This window comes from Globicephala melas, chromosome 3 (genome assembly GCF_963455315.2).
Source record: "Globicephala melas chromosome 3, mGloMel1.2, whole genome shotgun sequence".
In the NCBI taxonomy this organism is placed as follows: Eukaryota; Metazoa; Chordata; class Mammalia; order Artiodactyla; family Delphinidae; genus Globicephala; species Globicephala melas.
Genome location: NC_083316.1, coordinates 1,618,849 through 1,637,402, shown reverse-complemented (window position 1 = coordinate 1,637,402; position 18,554 = coordinate 1,618,849).

Genomic DNA, 18,554 nt, shown 5'->3' with positions numbered 1-18,554 from the left:
ATCACACATCTAATAAAAGGCCGTCTGGTCATTTAGAGCAGTGATACTCTCTAAAGAGGGTGGGGTGATTTTGCCCCCAGGGGGTCCGGAGAGGTCTGGGGGCCTTGGGGTTGTCACGGCCGTGACCAGTGCTGCTGGGGAGCAGATGCCAGGGACACTGCTCACGCCCAGGACACACAGGGGCCCACCCAACAGAGTCACCCCGCCCCAAGTGCCCACGGACACCCCGACTGAGAGGGTAGGGAAGCAGAGGGGAGCAGAGCATGGTCCCCCTTTCATGGAGACGTGGGACGTCACAGCTCAGCGGATCGGCTCTCCAGCCTCAGGGCCACCAGGCAGCCCCAGACTCGGTCCGATCCCAGCTGCTCCACGTACTGGCCGAGTGAGGGCAGTCTCAGAACCTCAGAGTCCCAGTGTCCTCTCCTGTAATGTGGGGAGGTCCTCCGTGTCTCCCCGCAGTGTCGGGGGAGGGAGCTCAGACGGGCGCAGGGCCTGGCACCCAGGATGCGCTTACATACGTAATTCTTTATTCAATTCATTATGTAAACTGTACAAACCCCACATCCTTCACGTTAAGAATTTTGCCGTGCAGGACCTCAGCTCTGCTTACTTTTCAATCCATCTGTCATCAATCTATCACCATCTATTTATCATCTATATCTATCTATCCATCTATTTATCTATCTATATCTATCCATAAAGATGGATGAAAATAGCTTAGACACCTTTCCTAAATCCAAACCAAAAAAAAAAACCCAAAATGCGTTGAGAATTGAGACTAAGAAGGATGTGTTTAAATACCTCGCTTGTTAAGATTTACAAAATACTGTAAAATAGTGCATCCTAATGTTATAAATGACAAAGGGGACGCCCCTGCTAACTGTGCTTCTGAAAGTCACCGCAAAAAGTATGACTGATGGCAAAATATTTCTAGACTGGGGGGAAAATGAACACAGAGGGTTTTGAAATCAGTTTGAAACTCCTGCCCTCTATTGTTTTAAAAATGTAAAGCAAAACAAAATGGAATTTGCTCATGAGAGCTTTCAGGGCTCTGCTTCATCTTTTTTACTTTCTAACGTAAGTGGATTTTGGAGAGGTTGCTTACAAAAAGCTGTTGTCATTCCAGTTTTTCTAATTATTTCATAGTTAAGATCTAGGAAATCATCAAACAATCCACATAGCCAATGGCTCTTAATCTTTGAAGGAATGTTTACTGTTTTGGAAAATGGAAGTGAGTCCCACACCCGGGTCCGGCACCATGCACAGCGCTTCAGAGCCCCTGGACTCTCTGGAGCCCAGACCTGGACCCCTGCGATTTAGGGCACCTGCTGAAACCAAGATGCAGAATCAGGGTGCGGCCAGACATTGTGCTTCCTCCACAAAGTTCTGCTTGGTGATTTGAGATGCATGACTCATGACACTTGTCTCATAAATTCATCAACTAGTGCACTTATCGGTTCAGAAACAGGCTTTTTCTCGTCACTGAAAATAATTCAAGTCAGTGTTCTCTGAATTTGCCACTAAAAATTCAGAACTGAAAAGCTGTCTGCTCCGCCCAGAAAACTTTGATCATCAGCTGTCAGCTACAGCTCACCCACGCAGGCGCCGGCAATAGAATAGCCAATGTCACCAGGAGTTTTGGTGACCCTAAGAAGTTGCACAATGATGGCCAGGTGTGGCTGTTCTGAAACACGGCTGCAAATTCCAGGAAGCTCCCTCCTGGAGACGGGGTCCATGCAGGCCCACCCCTTGAATCTGGGTGGGCTTTTTTTTTTTTTTTTCCTTGACTGCTTCGACCAACAGAGGAAGGCAGATGTGATGCTATGGGACTTCTGAGGTTGTGGTCCCTGGCAGGAAGTTGGTTACCTTGAGTCCACCGGGCCTGAAGGCCACCATGGATTCTCAAGTCAAGAGTCCCAGCTGAGCCCTGGCTTCCAGCCAGACCAGAGGCGAAAGGCGCTTCCCTGAGAGTCCCGGCCCAGCCATCTGCCAGCTGAACACTCAGAGCTTCGATGCCACAGGGAACAGAGCTCAGCCCCCCACCTCCCGAACCTCAAATCATGCAGCGTGATGGGAGGATTGCTGTTTCACACCACCAAGCTTTGGGGTAGCTTGTCACACAGCAAGAGACCACTGGCGTACCAGCCAACCCAAAACATCAGTGGGAAGGATTCTGCGATCGAAGAAAGCATGGAGAGGATGTATTTCAAAGACAGCATTTTATCATTTTGGTGGCTTCCAGACCCGAGGAGACAGCACACAATCAGACATGGTACACACACGTAACACAAGCAAGTGTCCCACATACTTAGCTTTGCCGCCTCCAGTAAAGCCTGGTGTTTTCTGTTCTCTTCAGTTTTATTTTGATTTCATCATTAAAATGCTGGCAGAGGCCAGCACTGCTTTCGTGCCCACAGTAGGGAAACCAGCCTTGTGCAATCCCTGCCCCACAGGTGTAGCTGTGAACTACTGCATTATTTTGTTTGGGTATAAATACTTTATTTCTCCAATACCTGTTTGGCAAATTTAATTTCTTTAAATGCTAGTTTTATTTGCTCCTGGAAATGTTGAAAATGATTGCAAGGTTTCCAAACTGCTGTGAGTCTGGCCCTTCTCAGAGCCCTGGGGGGAGACCTGTGCCTGGGGGCAGGGGTGACTGGGAAAGGCTCTGTACCGGGGGCCCCAGCCTCGGCGACAGGCCAGCCTCGGCGACAGGCCAGCCTCAGCGACAGAGCTTTCCATGTTTGTCATTCATTGACTCGGTGTTTTCTGACGTCTATTTCTGCTTAGTGGGAGAAAAAGTGTCCTAATTTCTACTTTACAGGTAAATTCATCAAATCCAGGGATTTCTCAGTCAGACCCCGTCCTCCCCAAAGCTGCAGTAGCATCCTGTCCCATGGGAGCTGTCATCTCCACAGCTTCCCTCGGCACAGCCCTGGAGCCCGTGGTCACTGTCGAAAGCCCTTCCCTAGGTCACCTTCCATCCAAGTCCCCAGCCCTGCCGGGGCCCCAGCCACACCATGGGGTGCCCTCGTCTCAATAGGCGGCTCCCCTGGGTCTGACTGCATCCCTCTGAGGGCAGGAAGGTTTGCAGGGCTCCCTCCCACACAGACAGACAAACAGACAGACGACCCTTCTCGGGCCCCACGCGGAAGGGGCTTTTTCTGTAGAGGAGGCATGCAGGGACACAGCACCCTGGCTCTAGTAGCTCTGCTCTGATTCCTGTGGTGTTACTTTCCTCGGAGCCCAGAAGGGTGGTGTCTAATCCCGTCTCACTGGCTAGGCAGGTTCTTTCCTCCTCTTCTGTTCTTGGACTAACTGTGTTCAAGACCCAGGGTCTATGTAGCCACCTAATGTGAAAAACAACACACGTATCTGCTCCTCTCCCAAAACATCCTCCTGTGGAAAAAACCTGGTTCTTAAAGACCAAGAAAGCCTTACCTTTCAAGAGGACAGAGATTCTGTTTTGCTTTTAAAGAAGAAACAAAGCAAACAGGCCCACAACGAACCCAACTGTGAAACACCTGTTTACAAACCCAGTGGCCCTCTCTTCCTCCTTAGATTCTGGTGTATTCTTTCCTTGGGGCATGGGTAAGAACGTGAGTGTGTGTGCGTGCGTGTGAGTGAGTGGGTGGGAGGGAGACATTAATTATAGACATTTATGAAATACAATACTGTCTCTTTCCTCAAAATCCTGGGAGTATAAAACAAAATAAAAAAAATTGTCATAGAGATAAAGATGCTAATTTTATATTAGAACCTTAGGTAAGTTGACCTGAAACAAAGTCAAGCATATTATACTTTACAGGACATCACCAGGTCCACGAACTTGGGGGAAGAGTTAGGAGGGGCTGGCGTGGTCCCCAGTCCCTTCCGCCCTGACCTGAGGAAACGCTGAGTTGTGCGACCTTGCATCTCGCCTTGGCAGAGAGAGGATGGGCACGGCCACTCCCCAGAACTCGTCCTTTCCCTGAAGTTGGTGCCCCATCGTTGTCTGCAAATTGTCTATGTGTCCATGCATGGTCTCTCTCTGAGATGAGCAGATCCCTGAGGCCTGAGCTGGTTTGAGGGGAACACACCGGTCCCCAGTGCATGGACAGGCTGGTGGTGGACCCTTCGGGTCCCCTGGCTGAATGACAACAGTGAGCATTTTGGTTGGAAAAGGGTCTGAGTGATGGAGCTGTGGTTCCTTGTTTGCTTTCTCACCATTTTGTTTCTCTCCAGGTGGCATGGCTGCAATGTCGCCAGTTGCCCGGGTCCTGGAGCTGAGGCTGCCCTGCCTCCCCCACTTGTTTCCCTGGCGCTGCTCATGGCAGTTTATTAGGTAAACGCTGCCTTTTAAAGATTAATTGATGCTTAAACTTAAATAGAGTGCAGTGCTTGTTAGAGGACTTTTCCCTTTGTAATGCTATTTAATGATTAAAAGGGTCTCATCATGTCAGCATGGCCACGCCGCTCTCCACCTGCCACCACCATATGCCGCGCCCGCCTGTGGACCATGGCGCACGGCACCAGACCCCTTCCCGAGGAAGGGACTGCAGCCACAACTCAGGGCTTCTCTCTCTGGGACACTGGTTTGGCCACAGCTATTCGACACCTGAGGAGTGAATTCATTTCTACGTGCAAGTAAATGAACTAAAGACACATTGTAAAAGGAAACCAATCACAGGGCTTGAAATCGTGTTGTGTTTTATCTTGGAATCTTGCTAGGATGCTTCCATGGCGTGAGGCTGCTTCAAGTCCAGCTATTTTAAACCGAGCTCCCTTTGGTAAATCAGTAGCTAAACTCCTTGCATGAGAACTTGGGTGAACACATTTGACGATAAATTTGGTTTCGTAGCAAATATTATCATGGCCAACATTTGTATCAGCTTCAGCTCAGCACGCCGCCGAGGGCGGTCCTTCTAGAGCTGTAGAGGTGAGAAGCCTCCCTTGGCAAGAGGGGCTTGGGAGGCCGCCAGCCCCGGGACTGGGAATGCTGCATGTCTAGGGTGTAGAGGCTGTGACGGGAGGCCACCGAGCATCTCCCTGAGCCTTCAGGAAGTTGGGTGCCTGGGAGATCGGGGTCCTTCAGGAACTGCGTTCGTCCTGGGCAGACGCCTACTGAGACACCCCTCCCCTCCCGGGCCTCAGCCACCTCTCCACCCGAGACTAAGCAGAAGAAAACTCTGGAGAAAATAAATTTAACATATACTGTATAGACTTCCATACTTCCCTGGGAATGTTATTATTTATTTTTTTGGCATTTTATTATAAGAACACCTTTATATAGCATTTGGTCCCTGATCATCTAGGTTGGGCAGGAATAATAGACATAATTTGGGGTGGAAAATAGCCTAGGAGCTATTTCTATCTTGATCCAGCAAGGTCAAGGATCTGCTTGGCCAAGGTGTAGGTCCTGTCCGTTCCCAACTGTGGACGGAGCAGCAGTGGGCCTCTCATTCTGGGGTCACACAGAGAAGCCCGTGGTCACAGCCTGCCTCGCCCACACACTTCTTATCATCTGTGCCAGCCAAGCTGGATATTTCAGTCTCCACTTGTCTACACTCCTCTTTCTCCATGGGTCCAAACTTGGGCAAAGAGAACAGGGTACCGATATTCTCAGCTCCTAAAAATTCAGTAAAGACATGCCAGGCCGGGACTCACCAGGTCCTGTGCTGTTGCTTTTTAACTCAACAGGATTTTATGGAGGGTGAACTGTTAGCACCTCCGGGCTCTAGGTGAGAGACCTGAGGCTCAGGGACGCTGACCTGGTCTCCTACGATCATACCACCTGTAAGAGGTTCTGATGGTTAAGTTTATGTGTCTGCCTGATTGCATCATGAGGTGCCCAGACGTTAGGTTAGCATTATCTCTGGGTGTGCCTGTGAGGGTGTTTCTGGATGAGGTCAGCATTTGGCTCAGCGAGCTGAGGAAAGCAGACGGGCCTCCCCAGGGTAGGTGGGCTGTGTCCACTCCATCAAGGGTGCCAATAAACCATAACGTGGAGGGAGGTTGAGTTACTCCTTCTGCCCAAGGGCTGAGCTGGGACACTGCTCTTGGGCTTTACGCGTTGCTGGCTCTCAGGCCTTCAGACCCAGGTCAGAATCTACACCATCCTGGGTCTCCAGCTTATAGAAGGTGGACTGTGGGGCCTCTCGGCCTCCAAGATCATGGGAGTCAACACCCTCTACTAAATCTCATCATATATGTAAATATTTATGCTATTGGTATGTTTCTCTGGAGAACGCTGATTCATGGTTTGAATCCGCAGGGGGGGCTCGAATCTCCAATGCCAGGCCCAGACGCCAAGCTGTGACCACAGCACCACACTGCAGGACTGCTGCGTGAAATCACAGCAAGGGTGGCACCTTCCCTAAAGGGTTTTTTTAAATTTTATTTTATTTATTTTTTATACAGCAGGTTCTTATTAGTCGTCCATTTGATACATGTTAGTATATATATGTCAATCCCATATATAACCCATAAAGGTTTTGGATTACAATCCATAAAGGATTTTGAAAGCAACCTGGACGTATACAGCGTGCGGAGAAAGCCCACCAGCACCTGTGAGCTTCTGTGACTGAAGTGGGGCCTTTTGTCCACTTTTAGGGCCACTGGTTTTGGTTGTATTTGTTTCTGGGAAAATATCCCACCTGGTCTCTCGGATACACTAGAGATTTCCAACTCTGGCTACATGTTAGAATCATCGGGGTCTCTGAAAAATACCTGTGTCCAGGCCCCTGACCAATCTGATTAAAACAGGATCTCCAAGTGGGAGGGGGGTTTATCCCAGCGGGTGTGCATGTTTTGTTTTGTTTTTTAAGATTCACAGATGATTTAACGTGCAACCAAGTTTGAGAACAGATGTGCATCATGTAATCATTCATCACAAATCTGGGGGACTCTGCTGTCACCAAGAGACCAGGTGCAGGTGATAATTACAGCTGATTCTCGATGTCCGTGGTGGTTGTGTCCTGCAAAGTCACTGAGAAACTGAGCTAGTGGACAGGAGCATGGCTCCTGGAGGGAACATGGGGTGAGGTTCTCGTGGGCCTCTGGTCACAACATTTCCTGGTCAGCCCATCAGGGCAGAACCTTGTTCTATGTGTGTTTCCGTTTAAAGACACCTCGTTGAATATACACTGTTGATCCATTAGCATTGACTCCTTGGTCAACAGCCCTATAACTCAGGTCTGAATGAGGCTCACGCAGCAGAGGTGTTCTCTGTGTGAGGCATGGTAGCGCCACATTGGAGGCCCTTTAAATAGCAAAATCATCAAGAGTAAGCACAATATTTAAGAACACCTGGCCGTGAACAGGCTGCGGGAAAGACTGAACACAGAAGGCAGAGGTCTCCTCCCTCAGGGAAGGTTCGCCCAGAGACCCGAACTCTGCACCGCTCTGAGCGGGTCCGTGAATGATCCAGGAAGCTCTGCGGGCCTTGATCTGGGGATTTTGGTCACAAATAGGTCTTAGCAAATAGAAGATTTAGCACATATGGAATCTGCGAAGGAGGAGGATGGACTGTTTCTGGATTTGGAATGTGGGTGAGTTGTCAGTGTGTTTGAGCTTCGTGTCTCAGGGGGAGAGGGGTGGGGGAGAGGGGTTGGGGGAGAGGTCTTACTGGTCAGTTTGTAGGTGACTGTGGGAGACCAGGCCCGAGCTACCTCGTTCGGACCAGGCGGCTTGATGTGTTGTTTTCCCAGGAAACAGGCTTGCACACCACCATGGCTCACGGTTGTACAAACCCGGCTTGCTTTGCTCTCGGAGCTTGGCTGGGGCCTCCCGGGGCCTCCCGAGGGCTGAGGCGGGGATGGATGCCGAGGTCCATCCTTCATGACAAAAGAGTGCTCAGAGCCACTGTGACCTGGGGCTGTCACATCTGTACTTGAGTGAGGGAAAGCCAGTGTGTGTGTGTGTGTGTGTGTGTGTGTGTGTTTATCAGAGAGAGAGAGGGAAAGAGGGTGGTTAATGCTCATTTTCACAAGGTGTCTCTTTGGGAGTTTGAGGCAGGTTTACACTCTTGTTTTCAGAAGGGCTGGTGTGGCACGTGGAGACTGGCCGTGACTTTGGGGCACAGGCTGCCTCACGAAGCCTGGAATCAAGTGCTCGTGGGAGCCGGGCTGCCTCTGGCAGAACGTAGTTCTCTTAAGGCAGCCCCGCCCTCAGCCCCATGGTGACCCAAGCAACCTTGGAGGTGAGAACCTGTGGCCCAGGGGTGACTGTCACGTGCCAAGTCCCTGGGCCCACCTGCCCTCCCTCCTAAGTCTGCAAGGTGGGAGGGAGACTGAGGCACCGCCTGGAGCTTGTCTGCCCCCCAGCCCTCTGCTACCTGGGAGCGGGGCCTCTCTTGTGGGTCCTGAAGATTCAGCCGCACCTCCGAGCTTGTGTCCCCTGCCGGCACACGGCCCGTCCCCGAGACGGAAAGCAGACACGAGGGCCCCTCGCTGCTTGAGATCAAGCAGGCAACACGGAGATGAACTTTATTTGCAGATGGAAGGATGTGGAAGGCTGGGATAACACACAGTGTCATCAGCAACAGTCCTGACAGCCTGAGGACCAGTCACCGCGAATCAGTTGTCTTCAAAACACGGTCTATTTGGGGCTTCCCTGGTGGCGCAGTGGTTGAGAGTCCGCCTGCCGATGCAGGGGACACGGGTTTGTGCCCCGGTCCGGGAAGATCCCACATGCCGCGGAGCGGCTGGGCCCGTGAGCCATGGCCGCTGAGCCTGCGCGTCCGGAACCTGTGCTCCGCAACGGGAGAGGCCACAACAGTGAGAGGCCCGCATACCAAAAACAAACAAACAAACAAAAAACGGTCTATTTGATGAACTAGAATCTAGTGTAGAGATGGTTCATGTTCTCTCCCTCCCTCTCCCTCTCTCCACACACACGTGGGCACACACACAGACCTCCTTGGCGACCCCTCCCACGTCCCCGGCTGGCCTCATGTGCTGACACCCAGGCCAGTTCTAACGGCAGACTCCCTGAACAAAGCTATCAACATCACACAGTAATTTTCTATAAAGCCTCTAGGCTCATCTCCAGAGCGAACCTCACATTTTCCCCTCATGTTTCAAGAAGTGAAACGAGATTGATTTCAGCATCTTCATATACGTGTTCCCAATCCAGTGTAACATTCCTGCGGGCACCCGTTCACCAGCGCGGCACCACCAAGGGCCTCTGCGCACCCGGCTCTGCACGAGTCATGCGGCGGGTGATTTAGCAGCGGCTGAAAAGAGGGATGAACAGGCTGGCTTCTGTCCCTGAGCAGACTCCTTCCTTCTTTCATCCTTAGCCGTACTTTGAACACCTAAATATCGTTAGAGATAAAAGATGAATCAGAGGGAATTCCTGTTTCTCAGGAACTTAGACTGAGTGACCTGTCAGGGCTCCTCTGTGTCAGGTGTTTGAAGCAAAATCGGCTTTGAGGACACCTCTCCACACCGAGGGCGCTCGATGCCCAGGAACACGTTCAAGGCTCTCGTCTGCAGCAAATCAGCTTATTTCATTGGAACTTAGCATCCCCAGCCCTATTATGCAATTAACTCTGGGAACACCGATGGCACCTGCGGGACCCGAGTCCGAGATGCAGACTGGACTGCCTCGACCGCATCTTGGCGGCTAAGGCAGTCTTGCAGTGCATAACCGAAAGCGGGGTCTGACTGCTGTGCTCAAAAGCCAATACAGAGGCAAGGCTGGGGGAAAAGAAAGTTGGCTTCGTTCTGGGTGCCGGCAGCCAGGGGAAGGGCAGCCTCCTGTCCAAAAGCAGACTCCCAACTCCCCCCACCACCCCCGACAACCAACGGGCAAGGGCTGTCATAGGTAGAGGGATGGGGCTTCACGTAGAAACAGCACAGCCAGCTCTGACCGTCATCTTGAAATCGGTCCTGCGGTGTCTGATCAGCGTCTTCTTGATTGTTTTAAGTGCTGTTAATTTTCGGTTCCAGGGTTGGATTCCCCATTTGCTTGAGGCCAGTTCTCGGAATCGTGGCAGCTTATGTCATGGCTACAGTCTGGTCATCATGTAGTTCAATTCTTCTACCTGGTGGAGGTTTCAGTATTTGTAACACAGCTCACAGGATAGGGCTCAGAATATTCTCTCTAGCCCGTGAGGAGGAACTGAAAGTCCTTGACTGTTTACGGTTAAACTGCTATTGTTTTGTCTGGCTGTTTTCCTGTGCTTCTGTATTCTCTCACTTCTCTGATTAAACTTATTCTTCGGCTGAAGTCTTTTCAAGGACAAAAGGCAGGCTGAGGACATGGTGGGCAAGGACCATAGGGCCCTGCTCCATTTCAACAGGTAGGACCCAGTGTGGGTCAAGTTCAGGGGTCTGGCATGATGGGTGGGTGAGAGGACGCCTCCAGACAGAGAGGTACTGGCTGGGTTGGGCTCAGGAGGGGTAGTCAGGAGGCCAGAGGAGCTGACTAGGAACTGAAAATGTCGCGGCAAGATTGCGTGGCCCTCCCAGGACCACCGAGCTTCCCAGAAAACTTGCACAGAAGGTGGAGGTGGGTCGTGCGTGGAGCACAGCCCCGAGACCCAGCAGGGCCTCCTGTGGCCCCTCTGGTGCTCAGTAAACAGGGGTGGAAGGTTGTGAGATGAACAGTCAGAGAAGCAGCAGCGAGGCAGCTGAGGAGCTGGCCTGGGTCCTTCCTCCCAGGACGCACCCGGCAACCCCCGATCGATGGCTGGGCCCAGACCACCTGCAGGGCAGGGAGCTTGGGAGCTGCACGTCACAGGGCATCTGCATCGGGGCCGGAGCCTAGTAGCCAGGCTTGAAAATGGTCAGGGGGCCAGGTACCTGCTGCTCCAGAAGGGTCATAGGACGTCTTCCTCCTGTGGGACATCATGCAGAATGGTCTCATTTCTCTGTGCCAGGCTCTGTGGAATCCACGGTCTGAGACTCCAGGGCCTCCAGGGATGGCTGGCTGCACACCTGGCCCCCACGTCTGGGATGCAGAAGGGCTGCTGTCATCTTAGGCACTGTATGGTCAACCGCTGGGGCAGGTGTGTGGCCCTCTTGGTCATTTGGTTAATTTCTGAAGAAATAGGCATAATTAACCAGGAAATTAATGTTATCAACACTATTTTGAAACTACAACCATATTTTGCTTTTTATAATAGATGTGTTTAAGGAAAATGAGTCTTATTACTGATTACTTCGTAAACCTGAAGGTATATGACTCTCCGTGTTTCCCGCTCATTTATACAAGGTCTAAAATATCTGGGCAACAGTATTTTTAACAATTGTTATCACCTCCTAACCTAAGACATAGAATGTTTAAGCACAAAGGGATCCTGAATATGGCTGACCCAGCATTTCCTGAGCAGGGCTTCCACGGCATCTTCCATGGCGTCTTCCACGGCACTCTGTCGGGTGTTCATAGGTGCTTTGGGAATGAAGTAGAAAAGACAGATCCCCTCCAATGCCACCAGCTCTGGACACACCACCGCATCACAACTTGTGCTTTAACTGAATGTTTTGCAGAAGAATTTGATCATGGAAAGGCCCTTCTTTTCTTTCTTTCTTATATTATGTTTCTCTATTTATCATTTTTATCTAATCAATCTATCTATCTAGTCTGCCAAGCTTGAGGAACCCCAGCCTAACTTCAGAATTTCATTTTCCAGAGTAGGATCTACAGTGCAAAGGCCCAGATTCTTAAAGCAGTATTGGGTCGCCTCGAGACACCCCTTGAATTTTGGCAATGCCTATTTCATTAATTGTGTTAGAAATTCCACAAGTGAGGTTGGATAGTGAATAACCATATTCTGTTGGACAGTCTTTATTTCTACAGATAAACGCTCACCTTCTAATGGTAATACGCTGTGTTTTTATAGGGAGCGTGAACACACATTTCAGATAGAATTTTAAACAGCAAGAGCACCTTGACATCTGCTAAAGCCTGTGTTGGGTGCCCTTCTGCATGCATCCATGCTCCTTCTGGTTTGTAAGTAGATCTGAACACACACAAATACCTCAGAGTGGTAGGGACAGAGATGGGGAACAGGGTGGGGGAGAGGTGGGCAGAGGGAGGCAGAGCAGAGCCCCTGCCAGGACAGGGCCATCCTGGTGTCACAGAGCCTTCGGGGATCCCTAGATGGGGGTTCCAGAGGGTGTGTGCAGCCTGGTGTCTCTGTAACTCATTCCCAGGGACATTCACACCCGCTCTGGGGTCACGTCAACAGGCCTCGCTTTACAGTTTGCTTATAATCTCACTCGCCAAGTCTTCCACGCAACCCTGGTCACCTGAGATGAGCATTTCATCCACAATTGTTTCTCTTTTCCCGAAAAATGGTATAAATAGGGTTATAACACAAATGCACCCTTTCATCAGGTATTCTGAAGGGACAATTCTACGTTCCCAGCCTTTTTGGAAGATATATTGGACTTTAATAAAATTTGATCAATGCATTTAAGTCAAATTGAATTATATGTAAGTGGATAGGGTTGACATATGTTTCAATATCTGCGAGTGATACATTATTCTCCAGTGAGCATAAAATTTAATGAAATATAAATACCCATTAATCCTCATGTTTCAACCAATCAGTCACTGTTGCTCCTGCCTGCTGTGAGCAGAAGCGGGCCCAGAAAGTCATCTGTTTCATCTAAGCAGGAGCTCCAACCTGGAAAGACATCAGAAGGCGAGAGGAGAGGGAGCCCGGGATGGGAAGCCTGCCAGCACCTTCACGGGGCGCACGCCGCAAGACGGAGCAGCGGCTGGCGCTCCCTTCCAGCCCGAGTCTGCAGAGGAGTTTGCTGCCTTTGAAACCATCAGGAGAAAGGAGAATGAGAGTAAAAGGACGACTCCTTTGTTCCACAAACATATTCTTTCCTTCTCGTTTCATGGTGACTCTGCCGTCAGCATGGTGCACAGGGCTGGGCGAAGATGCTCCAGCCGCAGAGAGGACACCAAGGCCTCAGGCTACAGGACAGAGCCTAGGGGGTCCCACTGTCCTGGGGGGTGGGAGGGAGAGGGGGCAGTCGCCAACACATTTCCCTTAAAATATACACACGGAAATATAAGAATATGAAAATAGACGTGGTAAAGCAGTCAGCTTAATTCACCATCAACTGAGGATTTGAGTGCATTGATAAATATAGCTTTTTTCCTTTGCTTCTAAGAAAGTCTCAGAATCACCTTCTATGACACTAGGGCACCAGCAGCTGGGCACTCAACCTCCGGACCCACCTCCTGTCCAAGGAGGCTTCCTTCCCCACTCTGGGCCTGCTGTCCGCCCACCGGCCACAGGGGTTGAAGCTGTCCTGGGATGAGTTCCAACCCTTCTGGAGGACGGCTGTCCTCAGTGAGCGGAGAGAGAAACATGCATCCAGAAGAGAGGCTGAGCCATCCGAGGCCCTGCCGACCTCACCTCCGCACGGGGGGCTGGTGTCATCGCCGCAGAAACTGGGATTGGTGGGCGATGAATCATTTGTTACATGACAGACCTTGTTTCTAAGGGGTCACTGTGTCCCCAGCCAGGAGTCTCAGCCTGTCTAACAGGGTTAGACAGTTCAAGATGAGACCCACTGGCCAGTCCCCTGGTGGGTTAGATTCAGATCGAGACGTGCCGCTGCACGATGCCCCGGGAGCGCTGGGCTTGGTGCTGGGATCCCCGGGGAAGAGCAAGGCCTGCCCAGCTCTGTGGACCATGCTGCTCCTTAAGGAGACGGGCTGGACACTAGGAAAGCCCATTAAATCCCGAGGGTGTAAAGGCAACACAGGCAAAGGATTTCAGGGGACGAGAGGGCAGGTCCTTGGGAGGGGGCAGGCCATGTTGAGGGGAGGAGGCAGTCTTGTGTCCCCAGAGGAACAGGAGCCCTGCTGGCAGAGGGGACGGGTGAGCAGAGCGTGGACTGGAACAGAGCCAGGCCTGCAGACACCGCAAGGCGCAGCAGAGAGGAAGGGGGAGCAGGGAGCTCTTTGAGCCCCGTTTTCCTGAAGGCATGAGAGCCGCACTGCCCAGAGCTGAGGCTGGGAACCAGCTGGAGGTGACTCCCCCGTCCAGGCTGATGCTGTCCCAAGCTGCACGAATGCACATAACACTTTTTCCACGAACATCTAGCAGCCACTGTTGCAGCTGAACAGGGAAAAGGGGTGGCAGTCATTTCAGGAGGGAGACCGAGGGGAGCCTGCAGAAAGTATGTGCTCTCTGGGGGCAGAGGCTCCGCTCTGGGGGCCCGGCGGGGGCTCAGTGAGGATGGGGCCAAGACGCCTGTGGGTGGGAAACAGACCTGAGGACCAGAAGTCCTGCCGCCCTCCTCTGCTTACAGCTGGTAGGTAGTTGGATTCACTACAGAGTTTTCATTTTAAATCCAGGGAAAAAACACTCACTTACAAGAAACATTCGTGAACTGGTGAGGGAGGGTAGACCCCCAAAGTCTAACTAAGTCTCTCTGGAGATGGACTTTTGTTAATTGGATGGGAATTTATGATACCACTAATGTATTTATTGACATTTTTATTTTTCCCTATGCACAACTCCTAGTTAATTAATTTACATAGCAATACACTGAAGAAGGATGCTCTTCCCGTTTTTATTTCGCAGATGAGAGCCATAAAATTAGCTAAATTTAAATGGCCCACATCACAGGAGGCTCACATATCTGCCTGCCATCCAGAGCACAACAACTAAATGCTGTCTCCATCTATGAACCAAGAACCTTACAGCGAATTTTACTTAGTGACACATTCCATGCACATCTTGGAATCTAAACTGTGTGTAGTCACAAAGCCAGTGTACTTTTAAAAAGCTGTTCCCTGGTCAGGAAGGTGAGTGGGAAACTGATTCCAGGAACCTGGTAGGAGGTGCCTGGGGACCCTCTGCTCCTCCAGGACCCGGCAGACCCAGTATTCTCGTCGGGAGGATTTGGAGTCACAGCTGAATATGAGACTCCCTGTTGAATGTGCATTTAAACCATAGATGTTTTCACTTCACTCTGGATTTTAAGGCTACAGCAGGGAACCTGCGTTTGACCTTATTTAGCTTGAAGCAGAATTCAAATCACTTGAGGTAAGATTTACACCTGTCCTTTGACTTTCTGGTGGAAGGTTCCCCAGTCCAGACTGCTCAGCAGCACGCCCATCGGGCACCCCCAAGACCTCAGTCTTGATCGTCACCGTCACGCTTGGAAGGCAACCGACACCGGTTCCTGTGCGGACACAAGTTTGTGAGAAATTGCGACAAGTAATTGGAGGCCGTCTGTGGCCACCGTGATGGGGAGACTTTCAGTGGAGGTTGTCCATGGCAGTGAGCTTGCCCTCAGGCAACACTGTGTCCTTCGTCCTTCGGGGTGTGACACCCTCCCATAGAGCCCCTCCTCCAACCAGAGAAAGATGTGCTGAAGCTCTCAGGCCATGGCTTTGCTTCCGAGGCACTGGCCCTAGAGGAGGGTGAGTCTGTGGGGCACCCACGGCTCAGAGGTCCGCACTTCACCTTCCTTTCAGGGCAGGACATCAGTCCGGTGGCTCTTGCTTTCACAGTACAAAGGATGACGATCAAAAACGAGTTATAACAAATTTAGAACATAATTCATAATTTTTAAAGTTATTATTGTCACAGAAATTAAGATCTATACACAACGTTAAGGAGAAACTTAAAAAGTGACCGACATGCAATGTACCGCAGAACGTCTGAACTGAAAGCCACATCGTGAAGTTCACCTTCTAATAATATGAAAATCTGGATTCAAAACCAGGAAAATTAAGTGATTTTGCCACTTTAAAAAATTTTTAACTTTTAAAAAGTTTTTAACTGATACTGACCTGATCAGTATTCGAATAACACATAACTACCAGTGCACTGAAAATATAATTCAATTTACAAAAAAAAAAAAAATAGAGAGTTATAACAGAAAGGGAAGTAACAGCAGACCCTCAATTTTCTTCCGCTATCTGCGTAACTGAGGGATGGGCGAGGAGTTCCTGTCCTTAGAAGGGGGGCTTTTTAGGAGATACACTCGGCCCCTCTCGGTCCACTTGCAGATCAGTGACAGGTCTGCACATGGGGCCCCTGGTGAAGGACAGCCTGGGGCAGGTGGCCCATGGGGGAGGCGGGTGGGGTCCACGTCCAGGACAGCATCGTTCCTGGGCTTCTCGTCTCCTGGAGAAGTGGGGAGACAAAAGGAGGGCTGGAGTTTTCTCAGTTTTCTGTCGCTTTTGTGATGATGTGTGAATACGTCCATTCTCTGTCCTCCAGTTTCCATATCTCCAAAATGAATTAACTCTTCTCTTTCTGGCTTCCCGTCCCAAGTGAGGTTGCAGAGCAGGAGAGCGGGGCGCCAGCAGGGGAAGACCAGATGAATGAAACATCATCAAAGAGGGCAGGTCCCCCTGTATGCACATCCTGGGATAGAGCCCACACAGAGCAATTCCACATAGAGGGTCTGTTCTAATAGAAACGTCACTGCTACAAAATATATAAAATCACAAGGATCGACCTGCAGGGATGTGGCCCCCTCCTCAGCAGGACACAGGGTACTCCAGACCACCGTGTTTGCTGGGGGACTCTGCTTCCCACTTTGCTGGGCTGGTGGCAGAAGGTGGGTCTCAGATAAAGACCTTGAGCTGTAGTTGGTCGTGTCTAGTGCATTTCATAGTTACCTTTTCCATTCAGGACATTTCAGGAAAACTCAGTGTGGCTTTAAGCTGCTTGGGACTAAAGAGGAAATAATATACTAGGAATTATCTGGACTTCGGACCACCCTGTCCTTAAATCTTCCTGAAAACTGATGGGGAAAGGGTGATGTAGGCATCAGTAGCCATGGCAACCAGGGCCAGCAGCTTCCATGACCCACCAGCACCATCACCCGCTACCCCTGAGTCACACCTGGAATCTTCCAGTAAGTTGCCCTGAGCACAGGGTTTCAGACGGTCTTGTGAGGATTCTCAACAGGGATGGAAGAGCGAGACCAGCAGGAGCATCATTAAACCAAAGTGGGCTTTGACTTTAACTTTTAAGAATCTCTGTTTTCAGGTGATTTACTTCTCTCCATCTCCCACTGGTAGGAAAGAAAATCAGATTCCGGTGCCCATTTGCTCAGGGGCAACCCATCTTTGGGGTCAACGTGACGTGTGTGTCAAGGAAACCCACTCAGTCTCCAGCAAGACGTGCAGAAAAACTGCGGAGGATTTATTGGCTGGAGTTTGGAGTTACATCATCCAACCAGACACCTACAGTTCAGGAATCGAATGGCCCAGCGTGGCCAGCGGGAATGTCCTCAAGCCACCACACGATGTATTTTGGTGTTTGGATGCTACAGACTGGGAGGCCACTTTAAGCCACCAATTCCAGCTCTCCGTGCTGAAGAGAGCAGCGCAATTCGCGTGACCCCAATCTCACTGCAGTCAAGCCTTCGTGTCCTTTACTAGTTAGGGTGTCTCAACTCCAAACTCGCCCTCTGGTACTGAGCTCGCTGGCTGAGCGGCCTGACTCTGCAGGTGGCACCTCTCCTCTGCCAGCTGCATCCCGCCAGGCCCCTCCAGCAGGGGCGCCACAGAGGCTGCGGCATCGGGGAGGACAAAGAGCCTCGGTCCTCCCACGTGGCTGCTGCCCAGCAGTGTCCTGCTTCTGGAGTCCCCGCACTCCCAGGGGCAGCCTCCCCTGCAGACACCAACGGGCACAGGCACCACTCTTCCTGCTGAGGGTCTGGGTCCAGCTTCGGGGGTCGTGCTCCAAGCCCTCAGCCTCGACGCCCTGCCTTCTCTGTTCCTCCCCCAGCTCAAGGCTGGGAGCCACAACCGCAGTTCCAAAGGTTCTGTCGCCTCACGGATCCTCTATGTCATTTCCAGCGCTCCAGTGTCTGTTTAAGCCATTTCCTATATTAAATTCTTTCTCTTAAAATAGTGCATGGCATCTCTGAGTTCCAGACTGGACGTTGGACTAAACACTCACAAATCCAGAACAGGAAGAGAAGCTAGAATGTGAGAAAAAATAGTATTCTGAGCAAAATTGATGCCACCCAGTCTGTGTGTCCCCAGGTGTATCTGTCTGTGGGTTGTCAGTGCAAAGCAGTGTGGTGGGTGCCGTAGCACCAAAACCGAGTGAATCCTGCCTCCCAGGGAGGCCGGCCCCCGAGAGCCACGCTCAGCCCCAGCCCCAGGTCAGGACCCTAGTGGGGAGAGGCACGGCCATTCCGTGGGGATCAGCAGAGAGAGCAATTCATTGCAGGGCTGCTGGTTTCACAGGGGAGGCAAGAGCTACCTCGGACATTGAGAGGTGAGGAGTTGGGCCGGCCCAGTGGGGACAGGATATTCTGTAGTGAGAACACAGCACGGAGCAGAAAAATCCCACTCCTCGAGGGAGACTTCTGACCTCACCCAGAGCCTTCAGACTCACTCAGTAAAAATAAACCCAGCGTAATTGGAAGCAGAAACTTGGAAAAGTGTAGGGGTCCCCACCTGCAGTCCAGAGGAGGTATTCCTACTGAAAGGAGTAGGTCAGAGAGTCTATTAACAAAGGAGACACAGACCATACAACACAGATATAAACCTTCCTAAAAGGAGTTCAGGGCCGTCCTCTCTAAACCCCTCATTGGATCTTGAAGCATCGCAGGGCAAGACCG